Source organism: Felis catus, chromosome A3, assembly GCF_018350175.1.
Source record: "Felis catus isolate Fca126 chromosome A3, F.catus_Fca126_mat1.0, whole genome shotgun sequence".
Lineage (NCBI taxonomy): Eukaryota > Metazoa > Chordata > Mammalia > Carnivora > Felidae > Felis > Felis catus.
The window spans coordinates 54,738,943-54,755,369 of NC_058370.1; the positions used below are offsets into that span (position 1 = coordinate 54,738,943).

The 16,427-nt window shown below is 48.1% G+C and overlaps 1 protein-coding gene across 3 annotated transcripts in view; it reads right to left on the bottom strand.

The window, feature by feature from the left end:
* Nucleotides 1-12,632, bottom strand: part of NCK2 (NCK adaptor protein 2) — a 154,981-nt gene extending 142,349 nt beyond the window's left edge. For all 3 annotated transcript variants that reach the window (XM_023251544.2, XM_023251542.2, XM_023251543.2), the window contains exon 1: nucleotides 12,523-12,632. The gene's annotated coding sequence lies outside the window, so the exon portion shown is untranslated. The remainder of the gene's footprint in view (nucleotides 1-12,522) is intronic.
* Between the last annotated feature and the right edge of the window lie 3,795 nt (nucleotides 12,633-16,427).

Below are 16,427 nucleotides of genomic sequence, written 5' to 3' on the forward strand. Positions count from 1 at the left end.
ACTTCAAACTAGACTACCAGTAGGATACAAAATAAACCTGCAAAATGTCTGGACAGGAGTGATTTACAATATTCATTACTAATCCGGGTGAAGCAGTAACTTGACTACATAAATCTTTTCCAGATTAAAATGTAATGCCATAATGCATTTATGCCATTATCAATTTAAAACAAAAGGAATAAGGAGGTATCGGCGTGCCGCCTAACGCCAGCCTTCTCTTAAACACACCAAAAAGTAGCTTTACTAATTTTTTTTGTAATTTATTTTTTTAATTTTTTTTTTAAATTTTTAAAAAATGTTTATTCTTGAGAGAGAGAGAGAGAGAGAGAGAGACAGAGCGTGAGCCGGGGAGGGGCAGAAAGAGAGGGAGACACAGAATCTGAAGAGGTTCCAGGCTCCGAGCTGTCAGCACAGAGCCTGAGGCGGGGCTCGAACTCACAAACCGTGAGATCATGACCTGAGCCAAAGTCAGATGCCCAACCGACTGAGCCACCCAGGCACCCCTACTAATTTTTAAGATCTAAAAGTCTCAAGCAAATAAACAACAAAGATGTAAGGTTTACAATCTCTGAAAGTTATGGACTCATGGATCCAAAAAGTGAGTGCTCACCCCAAGTGAGCAGAGAGTATGAGCCTCAGCCAGGCCCCGGGAGAACAGTGGCAATCCTGGGAGGGGGGGTGGGATGCATCTCTGCTCAGTTGGCATTTGGCTGACTCTGGGGCTGTCTGTAAAATGAAGAGCTCCTAAAGATCTCGAAGAAAACTAACCTTCCCTGGAATATTTGAAACGGGTTCTACCTGGCCTTGGGGACTTCCGTGCATCTTCCCTTGTATTCTCTACAGGACCCCACAGAGATATCACAGTCATTTTAAATACTAGTTAATCGGGAAGAGAGCTGAGTGGGAACCTGGAAAACCATCTCACATTGGGTTATACCCTCCCTGAGGGCGGGTTTTTGTATCCGGAGCACTTGGCATGGTGCCTGTCACTTAGGTGGCACTGCAAAGCATTAAGTGTGTGATGGGGACAGCGGTCCAATTTGTGGGTCAGATCAGAATGAATAACGCAGCCTTTTCTACACCTGCACACACGTGCCTTTTCAGTCCTCAAACTAGATTCACAAAAAAGGAAGAGCAATAAAATTGAGACAGAAGTCTGCTCATGCCACCCTCCTTGGACAAAACTCCTCTGAAAAGGAGCGGTGTGGTTCAAATGTTTAAAGAGGGAATGGCAGGGCTGTGCAAGGTCTTTAAAAACAGGAGCCCTAAGGCCTTGTTTCACAGAAGACAAAAATAGAGGTTGGGAGGTTAAGGGCTGGAGGCACAATGTGAGATAAATTAGCAGCAGGGGAAAAGGAGAGGACCCGTCCAGTCCTCGCTCAAAGCAAGATTTTTGAAGTTCAAACCGAGGCTAGCTGCTAATGAAGTTCCGAAAGATACTGTGATTCCAGCTCCTATTAAAATCACAAGTCAAGAAGTTACTGCATAAAGGCAAACATTTTACTTTCAGGGAGGAGACATACATAAACAAAGCAGGAAGGAAGTCCAGAGTCCACAGCTTCTGGATTAGAGCAGCTCACACACACGACCCAGACCCCATGCACTGCTGCGGGCCTGGGCCTGGGGATCCCCTTGGCCACTCACAAGACCCCCGGGGCTAGCCACTGCCCAGTGACCTGCACTTTTCTCATTCACTCAGTGGCATAGTGACCACACTTGCCTCCCTCCACCCCTGCTGTAAGAATCAAACGATAGGAGCCTGCAAAGAACAATTAGATAGGTTACATTGTTTTAGAGCTCATACCCAGAAGGTTCAAAGTCGGTCAGAAGGAGTTACTGTTAACCTTTCAGAGGTCCTCCCCAGTCCACGTGAGGATGGGAGCATTTAGAAAAAAGAAAGGACTGATTGTGCCTTTTAACAATCTTCACCAAGAAAAATTCAAAGACTTACAAAGTGCTGATTTTGTGTTTATCCCCGTAACTGAACAGGAAGAGAGAAGAAGCAACAAAGTAAAAAGGAAGAGCAGTATAGCCGGAAGTGATTTATACAAAATAGATCTAGATATAGCCAAGGAAACTTCTAATTGGCCACCCTCTTAATTTCTGGGCTTATTGGACTCTGTCAAGTCAGAGTCTTCGTCTGAAGAGAAAAAGAAGTAGAGACATCAACGTCATACTCCAGCCCAGCTAATAGGCACCTCCACCACTAACCTGGACAGAGACTAACAGCCAAATTATAATTTTCTCTTTCCGTTTCCCTGGATAAGGTCTCATTTGCGGTATTTTCGTTCGCTCTCCCCTGAAGAGTTTCTTTTTCGGAACTATACAAAGATGGAAATGAAACATCTGAAAGCTAACAGATGTGACCAGTCCAATGATTGTCAGGTTGAACCTAGAATCTTACGAACTTTAGCCATAACAACTACAAAATTTTTTTTTTTTTCCTATGGATAGCCACCGATTAAAAGGATTCTGAGCTAGGCAGACAGATTTGGAGTGGACCAAACTCTGAAAACTGACTAGTTATTAAAAACAATTGACAAGGGACTCCGTGACTTCCTTGTAAGTGGACATTCTAAGGAGAGTATGTTTTTATCACGGTTCAGCTAGATTTCAAAAGGTTTCCTACAAATCGACGTTTTATACTTACGTGGTCCAAACATGGAGAAGAAGACAATTTGAAAAACCAACATATGCCACACTTCACCAACAGTATTAAAGATAAACCGTGGTTAAGTCAGTTATATTAAAGGAGGTTTCTCCTTTATATAACTGCAAGATGTATAAATACTGTCTAGCTCCCTAAATAGATATTTTTCATGTTTATAAAAATGGATGAAAAAAATTATCTCCATATGGGCAACTGTGTGAAAGAATACATGTGCCATTAATTTAAGGATCTGAGTAAAGGAAGGAAGCGTTCACTGACATGAAGGTTGCTGAAATACTGACATTCTGGGCCAGTAGATTTTCTGGGGTGGGAGCTGCCCTGTGTATTTCAGGATGTTTAGCAGTATCCCTGGCCTGTACCCACTAAGACACCAGGCACACTCCCCCGTCAAGATAATTGGAAAATGTCCCCAGACACTGCCAAATGTCCATATGGGCAACATCACCCCCAGCCGAGAACCACTCATCTATATATAGGACTGGAGGTCCAAGTCTCAATTAAGTTTTTAAAAATATTAACAATTAACATATTTGCCAAAGTGAAGTGCTCTTATTTCTTGATCCATACCTAACAGCCCGTTAAGACCCCAAAATGGATGGGGATTTGCACATATTAATACGACATCATGTTAAACACATATTTTCTTCCTTCAACATGTAACCCTCACCGACCTGAGACATGGACAAAAAGGGAACCTACCTCTCTTTTTTGGAAGGTGGAATGAGCCTTCCTGACCAGCGCTGAGGGAGTGGCACAATCAAGTTTAAGCAGCAACATATTAAACACCTGAGCCTTAATCTAGGCCGCATCAAGTGGGCTTCCGTTCTACCCAGGCATGCTTCAAAGTGAAAATTATGACGGCCAGCTGAGTGTCACCTCTGCTCCCCTTTTTCTGTTTAGAGGATAACGGCGTGGTTTGCTTACCTTCGCCACTGGGTCTCACCGACTGAGCCATCTAAAACAGACCTACTGGGGCGCCTGGGTGGCGCAGTCGGTTAAGCGTCCGACTTCAGCCAGGTCACGATCTCGCGGTCCGTGAGTTCGAGCCCCGCGTCGGGCTCTGGGCTGATGGCCCAGAGCCTGGAGCCTGTTTCCGATTCTGTGTCTCCCTCTCTCTCTGCCCCTCCCCCGTTCATGCTCTGTCTCTCTCTGTCCGAAAAAATAAATAAACGTTGAAAAAAAAATTTTTTTTTTAAATAAAAAAAATAAATAAAACAGACCTACTAAGGAAACCATGGGAAGGCACGAGATGGCTTAATAAAGGGGTGGCAGGAGGAGCTCCTAACTATAAGCTAGGGAGGGCCAAGGAGGGCAGAGGGCCAAGGAGGGCAGTAACCAAAGCACGTAAAGGAAGAAACATACGCATGCTGGTAATGGAGACAGATGGAAAACTGACTTTAAGATAAATGGTCAGGGCGGGGGTGTACACGAAATGAGTCGCATGCAAAGGTGAAACATGGAGGGGAGAAGCGAAAGGATGCAAAGAAAGATCTGCTTTTATATCTGTCTTGCCAGATATTGTTCCTAAATAGGTTTCTTTCAAAAGAGGGGGGCTGATGAAAATTCACTATTCACCTACGTCAAATTTCCTGCAACTGTCTCTAAAATAACTCCTTGAATCCCTGGTTATTTCTTGGTCTCTTAAAAATTCTCCAGCAGCTTGCAGTTTTTATGTCAATGTCCCTGAGCTGGTTTCCATCACTCAGAGCGGTAAGAGGGCTGTTTATCACCCATTCAGACCTCTCCCCATCACCCCCACCCAACACAAACAAGACTTGCGAACAGGGAAACAAGCTTTTAGAGTGATTGTCCTTAAAATGGACACAGCTGGCAGGAGAGAACAGGAACTGCTTACGAGCCAGGCTCATAAGTGACATAATTAAAATACTTGTTGACTTGCAGACATCCTTAAATATTCAGCCAAAATTCATAAGATATTAAAACTGAGCCCCATCCTCTAAGGAAAATCAATGCAGACATTGATGGGCTTTGTCTGGTAAGACAGCCACTGGCACTTTCTAGGCATCTCGCTGCGACCTCAGCTCCTGGTAACGTTTCTTACTAGCTGGCCACCCCCACTGCTGCTGGGAGAATTATTAAGCTTGTTTAAATAAATAAATCTTTGCTGCTACTCCTCCTGGAACATGCTACATACAGAGCTGGCCAGGGGGAGACAGCTGGACGGCAAATCTAAGACTGTGAATTCAAAGAAGCTGCCCAAGGTGTGGACCATCTGAAACCACTGTGTTCCTGAGTCTTAGGACAGACATATGGATACTTCTCCCAACAGGGGCACCGGACTCTCGGTTCTATCTCAGTTCCACCTGCCCTGGGCAACAGCTAGCCAATGCTCTGAGAGCCCCTAAGGGCCTTCCAAACACAGAAGGGTGTATTAAGGACGGTCTTACTTGGAATGACTACCAATGTCAAAGCTCCCATTGGAACCTTGTTAGAGAAGCCTTCCGAAAATCCAGACTGACACTTGACCTGGCCCCTCTCATGATCCAAGAAGTAGATTTTCAAAGCCATTTTGGGATTCTTTGAGACCTGCACAGATCTCACCAAAGCACAAAACAAAAGGATTTGGTGTGTTGGGCTCCAAGGCTCCAAGTACCTACCGACCTACCTTCTCTAACATGAGCTCATTAAGAAAAAACAGCAGCAACTGACAATGACCTCCCAAAAGATATCCCAACAAAACAAGCGCTCAGGAACTAAGTGGAAGAACAAGAAAACTCAGTCCTGCCTCCTCAGTCCCCACAGTGGTGGAAATTGGGTGGGGAGCCCCCCACACAGCCATTTACAAAGGAGCCAGCTGCAGAGACCTGCACAATAGTACCTGCACGCAGGCTTGTGGGCCACTCTCAAATTAAAATACTGCTACTATCATCAAACAGAGAAACCTCCTCACTCACCCCGTGTTATACTGCAAATCCCTCAACAGTGGTTCTCAACGTGCGGCTCCCATCCCATCACAGGCCACCTGAGAACTCAGCAAAAAAGCGCATCCTGCGTCAGACCCTCTGGGGTGAGCCCAGTGATCTGAGGTCTAAGGCAAGCCCTCCCAGGGATACTGATGCCCACCTCAGAGCTGGAGAGTTTGCCCATCTGGGGAGCAATGGCCCGTGGTATGCAGCAAGGAGGGGCTGAGAGGAGAAGCAAGGCCAAGGGTGCCCAGTAATGCTCCTCTGTGACCCTGCACAGCTAGCCTTTCATGACCCCTGGAGCAGCTGTATTCATTATGTCTTTCCCAAGTTCAGGGCTTCCTCCACTGCCGGGCTGATACAAGAAGTTCCAGTATGAACTGATACCCAAGCTCCACTCTTTATCGATGGTTTTCCATCAAGGTTTCTCAAATCTTATACCTAATAAAAGTTTATGGCTCTGTTTATGTATTTTCAGAGACATCTTAACAAAAAGATGGTGGCCTAGCTTCGTCGATAAGAGCAGAGACTCAGAAGTCAGCCTGAGGTTGAGTTCCACATCCACTATTTGCTAGCAGTATCTACACCTAATTTTTGAGAGGATTCAATGAGTTATTACTTTGTATAAAGTGCTCAGACCAGTAATTACAACATGAGATTGAGTGTGCATGTGTTAACAGATAAGCTAACGATCACTAAAGAAAATACGATTTTAGCTTTTGTACTTATAAAGCACTTAACGTACATCAGAAATATGTTGAACACTAACACCCAAAAGTTATTTTAAGTTGGCAACTCACCCTCGAGAATTCAAAACACATTTTAAAAATATCTGTAAACTGGACAAAGTATTTTGATTACATGTAACCAAATCTGACTTTATCAAGCGTAGGAAATAGTACATTATTCCCTAGATCTATAAGGGTGAGACCTTTCCCGCTAAGGAATAATAATAATTGCCATTACTATTATTCTGAATTGTGCCCATGCTGTCTCCTCAGCTATCTCAACTTTGAGACACACAGAAGAGATGAAGCTGAAATCCTAAAGTGAGTATAGACCTGTCCTCTGCAATACGGCAGCCTCTACTAACCTCAAGAGGCTCCTGGCCACTCCAAATGGAAAGAAGGAATGTGGTGTGCCAGAAATACAGAATCCATGCCAGATTTCAAAGACTGCACACAAGCAAAACAAGGTAAACTATCTCATTAATACGGTTTTATATTGATTACACACAGAAATAAAAATATTTTTGATCTATTGGGTAAGATAAAAAATATAAAAATTAATTTCATGGGGGGCACCTGGGTGGCTTAGTCGGTTTAAGCGTCTGGCTTCGGCTCAGGTCATGATCTCGCAGTTCATGCGTTTGAGCTGCTGGGCTCTGTGCTGACAGCTCAAAGCCTGGAGACTGCTTAGGATTCTGTCTCCCATTCTCTCTGCCCCTCCCCCGCCCTAGCTCTCTGTCTCTGTCTCTCAAAAATAAGTAAACATTAAAAAATAATTAATTTCATGGGGCACCTTGGTGGCCCGGCTGGTTAAGCATCTGACTCCATATGGGCTCAGGTCATGGTCTCGAGCCCCATGTGTGAGGCTCCCATCCCAGGGGGAGCCTGCTTGGGAATCTTTTTCTCCCTCTCCCACTGCCCCTCCCCCGCTCCCACAAATTCACAGCAACAGCAGGCCCAGAGGGGACAGCGCGGCCCTCCCACTTGGCTCTCTACTGCTTGGGCCAGGACAGGCTTTCATTACCATACAAACCCAATGCTTTCCCTATAGCTGATATTTTATCTTGCTCCTGATACCAAAAAAAAACCTACATGTACTGAGGTGAAGCATCCATAAATGGATTAAGTCAGCACTGATTTCTCTCCTTAATCATTCTACCTAAAACCTGACCAGCATCTGAAAGCCCAGTGCCCAGGCTCCTTCCCTATTTGGAGGTTGCATGACCAATAATGAACTGCCATCCCCTCCTTAGGTCTGCTCTATAACCATCCCTGGCAGGTGTTCTCCAATAAGCAGATTCCAGATCTGGGTGAGGGAAGCAATAGGACTTTCTAAAACAATCAGCCTTGTTTTTTAAAAAAATTTTTTTTCCACGTTTATTTTTTATTTTTATTTTTGGGACAGAGAGAGACAGAGCATGAACGGGGGAGGGGCAGAGAGAGAGGGAGACACAGAATCGGAAACAGGCTCCAGGCTCTGAGCCATCAGCCCAGAGCCTGACTCGGGGCTCGAACTCACGGACCGCGAGATCGTGACCTGGCTGAAGTCGGACGCTTAACCGACGGCGCCACCCAGGCGCCCCATCAGCCTTGTTTTTGAACACAGCGTTACACACTGTTATGAACTGTATCCCCAATATTCATATGTTGGAGCTCCATCCAACCCCCAAAGTGGCTGTTTGGAGACAGCCTTTGAGGAGGTAATTATGATTCTTAGGGTGGGGTCCTAATCCCACAGGACTGATGACCTTATAAGAAGAGGAAAAGCCACCAGACTCTCTGCAAGCAGAAACGAGAGAGCACACAAGGACACAATGAGAAGGTGGCCTTCTGCAAGCCAGGAAGAGAGACTCACCAAGAACTGAAACTACCAGCACTTTGATCTTGGACTTTCCAGCCTCCAGAACTGTGAGAAATAAATTTCGGTTTTACACCCAGTCTGTGTGCTTCTGTTACGGCATCCGGAGCAGACCGAGATACACGCTAAGAGTGAATAAGCACATTTCAACTTGCAGAGCCTTTCCAAGGTAATGCTGGCTCCCAGCAATGAAGCAAGGACAACAGCTCACTGTAACCGCTCCTGTCTGCCTCCCCTGAAACGGCTCGTCTTCAAAGAGCCAGCTCACATTAGAGAATCTGCTCCCGCCACTATCTGCTCACATGTGCAGCACGGCAAAGGCATCCACGCAAGGTCTACGATGCTTCACTTCATTAGTGGTACATGCTATTAGATCAACAGCCTCATAAAAACATCTATCCAGCACTCTTTTGGCGTTCCTTATCTACTGCCTGCTTAGCAGGGCCAAGGGCTCTGGAGGGCAGGACTTATACTCAAGTTCAAGCTCCATCATCCCTGGGGTTGCCCCTGAGCTCTAGTCTCCTCACAGAGAAATAAGGGCCAGAGCCCATTTTACCATGATATGTCAAATATTAAATAGGATGGCCTTTCTGGAAAGCAATCCGTAAACTGTACATTAACATACGAGTTAGTATCTATTCTTACCTGACTATCGCACTTTGGGGCTTCATTTAAGCACTGACCAGCAAAACTATCTCAAGAGGAAACTGTAATATTTAAACTCCGAATGCCCTTGAAGCTTCTCCTTTTAAAACCACTAAAAATACAAGCAGGAGAAAAAAGTAAGGTGGAACTGACTAATTAACGTACCAGGCCAGGAGGACAAATGCTTTGCCCAGAGTTTCCAATTCAAGCTGACACGGACAATCTACTGAAAAGTAATATATGCAGCCAAACCACCAGGTGGGTGTGCAACTGGGTTTGTTTTTTGTTCGTTTTTTTGTTTTTGTTTTTGTTTTTTTTTTTTTAAGTTTAGCTTCAGGACTATAAATGATGCATTTGACCAAGAATTTACCAAATGGAGAGGCCACCAGACCAAACTCACCCAACTGTCCAGACATCCTGGGGACAAAGCCATCCACGAGGTCAGAGGTTCTGAGCAGAGGTACAAAGATTCTGGAGATCTTTTATTACTCACATTTCAGTGGAAACAAGAGCCCTAACTGCCCAACAGGCTCAGCATTCAATATTCATGTGTTTAATATTTGTTGGGCATCCACATGTATAAGATAGGAACACAAGAAACCACAGGGCAGATGGTGACGTGTGGGTGTGTGTGTGTGTGTGCGCGCGCGTTGAGGGGTATAACTTGCTAACGCCAATTACACCTTCAGAAATATACGTACTTTGGGATCTGTTCAAAGTAAAATAAAGGAAAAGAAAGAACACTCTAATTTTTACGACTGTGTTACGAAAGCGGCCTAAAGACATAAGAAACTATTTTTACTTAAGCTGCATACTTTTGACAACCGGTTAAAAGGCCATCTTGACCTCTTTCGAAGTTGCCTGAACTCAGGCATCTAACAACATACATGATAGCATTTGTAGCTTAGGCCCTGTAAAAACATGCCATGAAGGGTTTCCATCACTCATCTGAGGAAAGAGAAACAATTTGGAAGTGCCATTTGCTCTCCCTCTGGATGGGAAGACTAATTCCCTAAGCTTCTGGGGCGAGTCGTGGGGAGTTTCCAGTTCATTTGTGAAAAGAGTTTAGCTTACAAGTTTCCCCAAGCATTGTCCACTGCCCTCCCGTGCAGTTGCAGCAAGCAATTTTCAGCTCCTCAGCTAGCCAGCCTCATTTTTAATGATGGAGAATCATGTCCACGAGCGCTCTCTCCCCAGCGCACACTGTAAGTCAGTCTGGGCAGTTAGAAGCCTGTGTGTCCCAGAGAGCAACACAGCCTCATTTAGCCAGGGCAAATTAAGCTAATGCAAGTGATCAAGTAAAGGACTACAGGTTATTCCAGGCAATCAGGGAGTCTTTAGGGTATTTTAAAAGGTTATCTAGTTTGTGCTCATGCAAGGAAGATTTCCGGTGTATTTAATATGGATGATAGTGCCTTTCTCAAATACTGTGTACATAAGATCTGCTGTTGGTTGGAAAACCTCAATAATCCCCCAATGCAAATGACAGGGCAGGGTCACTGATTTCAGAGATGAAGAGAATTTAAGCATACAGCACGGAATAAAGCAAAACTCAAAGCCTGGAAACTGAGCCCAACTATTAGAAATGCACCTTAAATAAGCCCCGCCCATTTAAAAAAGGGCCAGTTTCGGGGCGTCTCGCTGGCTCCCCAGTGGAGCAAGAGACTCGATCTCGTGGTCTGAGTTCCAGCCCCACGTTGGGTGTAGAGATTACTTACAAATAGTATCTTTAAAAATAAGTATAAATAAATAAATAAACAAATGTTTAAAAAGGGTCACTTTCTCCACAAGTGGGCAGAGGTGGGTGATGGAGTGCTCAGTTGTAAGGGTGGTGATCTGACACCCAATTTCATACTAAACTCAATGATCAGTGGTGGCGTGTTCAGGTTAACAGCAGAGATGCTGGGAGCCCAGGTGAGGCCTCCAGGAGAGGAAGCCAGAGTCAGGCACCTCCCACAAGCTCCCCACTTGCTTAAAGTTCTCAATTTCAGCCTCAAGGAGCTGCAGCCAGATGACCACAAACATCCGGCCTTTTTCTCCAATCAAAAGTGCATATCTAATCAACCTCAAGGGGAGAATTCATTAAGGTAAGATTTTCCCTTGTGGGTCACTGCTGCACAAGCACCATTAACACCCGTTTTTCAGGAAATCCCTGCTCCCGACACTTAAAAACCTACATCAACAGCTCCCTCTCCCACTTAAGCCCATTTCTTCTCCAAGCGTCCACAGACTGCCGTTCTCTTTATACAAAAACCGCACACGCTTGAATCCTGTTATTAATTTACCCATCTATCGAGGAACGCCCGGTAAGAGAATTAAGAGAGTATTCAGAAGCAAAGTTTAGATCTGTTTTGGTAAGTTAAAGTAGCCCTGCTTAATTTCATTTTCAGTCATTTCAAGACTTGAAAAGCACTGCTGCTAACAATATCAAACGCAGTGGTATGAAACACACCCGAATTATTTTCATTCCTACCCAAATCCCTTCCCAGAAGCCGGGAGACGCTGGGGATGGGCCTGGACGGGCCTCTCCTGCCTGCAGGTCCAGGGCGAGCCATACCCCCTGGCCTCGCTGGTTCAGTTTCTGTTTGGGTCAACAGAAGGAGGGGCCGGCGAGATTTCTAAGCTCCTAGGGCCCACCACTGGGGCCTGCTCATTCCCTTATGCAGACACAAACTTGGCAGATTCAGCCTTAAACCTGTTGGCAAAATAAACAAAACCAAATAAAGGGGAAACTGCCAACCGGAATTGTCTGAAGTGATACAGGCCCGCTCTACACGCGTTCCTGCTTTGTCCCTAAAGCTGTTAACAATGCTAAAGTCAGGTGCCTGATGTTCCTCGGCCAATAACCCCCAGCATCCCGCGCAGACCTTCCAAGGCGATCGTTATTGTCTACAAATTAAAGCGTTTTGCAAATTAGATACCTCCGCACGATGCCACGCTAACTGCACTCACAAGGGAGTTGCCTTCAATGCCTTAAAAATCGCACACCAAATTCTTCCAGAACCACTTGGTGGTTAAATCGCCCTGAATAAACCGAGAGGGCAGAGCGATGTGAGAAACTTTCTTTCAGGTGGCTGTAACAGAGTCATGTAAATCTGGGACAGGACGCAGAGGCTGGAACCCGTCACAAAGCGCCCCTCGCCCAGTCGAGGACCTCCTTTATGCGATGTGACAGCAGCTTTGTGCGGGATCGTAAATAGTTGCAATAAACACAGTTAAGTTCTCCGGGCCGAGCTCGGCCTCCCGCGTCCCTGCGCTGGGGCCGCGCGAAACGGGCTATTCTTCCCGGGGACTCATGCCCCGGCGACCCCGGCCACCGCACGGTCCCACGCCTGCTCCTGGCTCCGCGCCCGCCGCCCGCTCGCAGGCCAGGCGACCCCACGCGCCCGGGGTGGTCTCCGGTCCCGGGAACGCGCCGCCCAGGCCCCCGCGCCCTCCCGCGCCCTCGCCGGCACCCCCGCCCCCAGCGCCGGCCCGGAGAAGGTGGGGGGTGCCCGGAAGGCGGGCGGGAAGGTGAGGAGCCGGGAGGTGCCGGGCAGTTGCGGCCGCGGGGGGCCAGGCCGCGGCGGGGCCGAGGGCACCGGCGGGGCGCCGAGGGCACCGGCCCCCTTCCCCAACCCCTCCCCAGGCGCGCGCCAACTCCGCCGCACGGCCCAAGTTCGCGGCTCCCGCCCGGAGCCCGCCGCCAGCGCTTACCTCGCCGTGGGCCGCCCGCCGAGGCCGGAGGGCAGCGGCGCGGGTCCCGGGGCGGCGGCCGCACAGCGCCCGCCCAGGCGCCGCTCTTTGTCTGCGCCGCTCCCTCCTCCCGCCGCTCGGCGGACGCTGCCGGCCCGGGCGGACCCCGCCGGCCCGGCCGCCGCGAGCCTCCCGCCGCCGAGCCCTCCCCGCCGCCTGCCGCCCGCTCGGCCGCGCGGCTCCGGCCTGACGATCCCCGCGGCGGCGGCGGCGGCGGCGGAGGCGGCGGCGACCCTCCCCCGGCGCGCTGCGCCCGCCTCCTCCGCGCGCTTTCTCCTCCTCCTCCTCCCGCCGCTCCTCCCCGGCCGCGCCGCGACACCGCCCAGGGGCCGGCCCGGGCCCGCGCGCGGGGCGGGGGCCAGACACCCACCTGGGGGCGCGCAGGCAGAGCCGGGGCTCGCGGCGCGGCCGGGCTCGGGCACGGCCCGGACACCCGGCGCTCCGGCGCGGCGGGCACCGGGGGGGGGGGGGGGGGGGGGGGCGGGGGGGGGGGCGCGGGACCGGCGCGGACGCGGAGCAGAGGTCCCCGCTCCCCAAACTGCCCGCTCTGGGAGTGTGGTAGCGGGGGGGGGGGGGGGCGAGCGGACTCGAGAGGAAATAAAGGCAGCAACTTCCAGCCTCGAGTGACTGCCGGGTGGCCTTTCCATCCTCTTTTTGTTTGATTTTCTTATCACGACGCTCTAGTTGTTTGGCGACCGTCCCCCTCCCGGAAGCATTCCCACGGCACTCTCGGCAAAGGAGGCCTGTTGTCCATCAGAAAAGTGACTTACATAAAAATGTCACTTCCTTTCTGTAATTGCTTCTGGGCATTTTTATTTATTTGCCTTGTATCTATTTACTTTCCCAAACAGACACTTTAGTACTCCATCATTCCCGTCGGAAGCACTTCTTAAGAGGAGGAGAGGAAACTCAGCCCTGCAGCCTGTGGTGCCTGAGGTCCGGCTCAAGCGCACCCACCAGGGAAAATCCTGTAAGGAGCGGCCCCAAGGTGGGCGCCAGAAGGAGCTGTTCCTCGTAGTGGGACTGGTCCAGTCACCTGGCCACACGTAGGGGCTTTCCTGGAAACAAATTTGGAAGATTAAAACCCAGGAGAAGGGGAAAGACAAGTTTTCCTTTAGCAGGGCATATGCGTCCAGATGTCTGTTCTCCAATCGCCTTCCCAGATGGCTTCCCAAAAGGAAATCCTACTATTCAAATGATTCTGATTTCCTGGCGGAATAGCCTGGATCCATGTTAATGAGATTCTTTCTTAGGCTGCTGGCTTCTCATTATTATTAAAGCAATAATAATTTACCCAAGGTGACGAGGCTGTATCATCTGAATCATTCATCCCCTGCTTTGTTCCCCAACCAAGTAGGGTAGCTAGAGCCAGTATAACTTTGAGGTCACAGTATGGTGTTTGACTCTGCTTCTTCAAGTGTGGACCCTTGCACAGGTGTTTCTTAACCGATCTAAAATCTATCAAATGGAGAGATCACATTTACTTAGCTCCTATGTCTGCCTGTCCCTGGCACACGTCCTGGCCATAGGGAGCCCTCCGTAGGTCACTAGCTGCAAGTAGCTATGATGTACAGAGCAGGGATCTGGATAGCCTCCTTCTTTTTGACCTTGGGAAAAAAACTACCTCAGTTCATCCTTTTGTCTTACTAATAAAGCAGAATGATGATAAATGGTCTGGCCCAATTTTAAATTAGTTTACCCAAAATACGTGTCATAACAGTGACCCAGTTTTTAACTTGTCTGCTTTGTAAACTGTCGCTGAATCATGGTTCTTGAACTCCTCTTCCCCCTTCCTTCCTTTACAAAGGTAAAGTCCCCAAGGCTATTCTATCTAGAATGCAGCGTCCCTGTCTTAATCCTTATCCTGTTCAGTTTTCAGAAGCACATGGCATTTCTGCTATCACCTGAAATTCAGTCATGTTTTCATTTATCGAACATGACTACCTTTCTGACCTTCCCACGTCTGTCCTTATAGAGCATGCTGTCCTTCCAGCCTCTAACAGTAACGTTCCCAGAGCAGACTTTGGCTCTTTGCTTTTGTTCTAATGTGTGCCTTTTTTTTTTAAAGTTTATTTCTTTATTTTGAGAGAGAGAGGGAGAGCTAGTGGGGGAGGGGCGGGGGGGGGAAGAGAGAGAGAGAGAGAGAGAGAGAGAGAGAGAGAGAGAGAGAGTCCTAAGCAGGCTCCGAGATGCCAGCCCAGAGTCTGATGTGGGGCTTGAACTCACAAAACTGAGAGATCATGACCTGAGACAAAACCAAGAGTTAGACACTTCACCAACTGAGCCACCCAGGCACCCCCCTCCCCATTTTTGTTTGTTTTTTAAAGAGAGTTGATCTTTGTTTTGTATGCTTCCAGGCTGGATGTTCTGTGATAAACTCCCAGATCTGTAGCCTGTCTGCAGTCTCTCTGGGTGGCTTATTGTCTCTTCAATATCACCAGGTTCAGGATGAAATTTATCTCCTTCCCAAAGTAGCTCCTCCTCCCACGGTCTCAGGCTTGGCCAAGAGTCCAGCAGGCATCTCAGCCCCTGAGGAAGAAACCTCACTGCAATTCCATTTCTTCCTTCCTTCTCTCCAAGCTCTCCCCAAGGACAGCGAGGAGAGGGGCTAGATGACCTCGGGATCCCTCTCAGTCTAAATCCTCATGATTTTGACTTCTGGTGATCTTGAAACAGCTCTTTGTAGCTTCTCCCTTTCCCCTGGCACCATCCAAATTGTTACATTATTACTAATAACACCTCAGGTAACTTTTTAATTCATATACCACCTGTAACTCACACATGATACATTATCCTCATTATGCACATGAAAAAAACTGAAGCAGAAGGGGTGCCTGGGTGGCTCAGTCGGCTAAGCATCCGACTTCAGCTCAGGTCATGATCTCACGGTTCATGGGTTCTAGCCCCGCATTGGGCTCTCTGCTGTCAGCACAGAGCCTGCTTCGGATCCTCTGTCTCCCTCTCTCTCTCTCTCTGCCCACCCACCCCCCTCAAAAATAAATAAACATTAAAAAAAAAAAAAAACGGAAGCAGTAAGTGAAGGAACTGGGGTCAGCACTAGATCCTGACTCCAAAATTCCTGTTCTTTCCAGTACGCCCATTGCCTTCCAACTAGCCCCCCATTATTCGTTTCCTTCCATCCCCCAAATTTATGCTGGCTATCAGCGTCAATGTAACCTTCCTAAAAACTGCTTCTATCTTGCCCAGACTGCTCAAGAACTAACCATGGCTCCCATGGCCCACCACAGTTCCTCAAAAGTTCTCTGACAGCAGAAGACTTGAGCGTTTGCTTCCAAGAAGGCAGAGGAACTGAGCCTTAAAAGGCATATTCATTTCTAGGGATCCTCTTAATAAATTACCTTAAACTGTGTGGCTTAAAACAGGCAGTTCTTTCTCTCAGAGTTCTGGTGCCAGAGTCTGAAATCAAGGTGTCAACATGCTTTCTGAGAAAGCTCAAGGGGAGAATGCTTCCCCGCCTCTTCCAGCTTCTGGTGGCCCCAGGTATCTCCTGACTTGGGGAAACATCGCTCCAATCTCTGCCTCTGTCTTCACATGGCCAGATCCCCTGTGTCCTCTGGCTCCTTCTCTCTTATAAAAACACTTGCCATTGGGGACATGTGGATGGCTCAGTTGATTAAGCATCCAACTCTTGATTTCAGCTCAGGTCACGATCTCTCACTTCGTGAGATCGAGCCCCATGTCGGGCTCTGTGCTGACAGCGTGGAGCCTGCTTGGGATTCTTTCTCTTTGCCCCTTCCCCACTCACTTGTGTGCGCGCGCTCTCTCTCGCTCTCTCTCTCTCTCTCTCTCAAAAATAAAGAAATCTTTTTTGAATTTTATATATAAAAAAACTTGCCATTGGACTT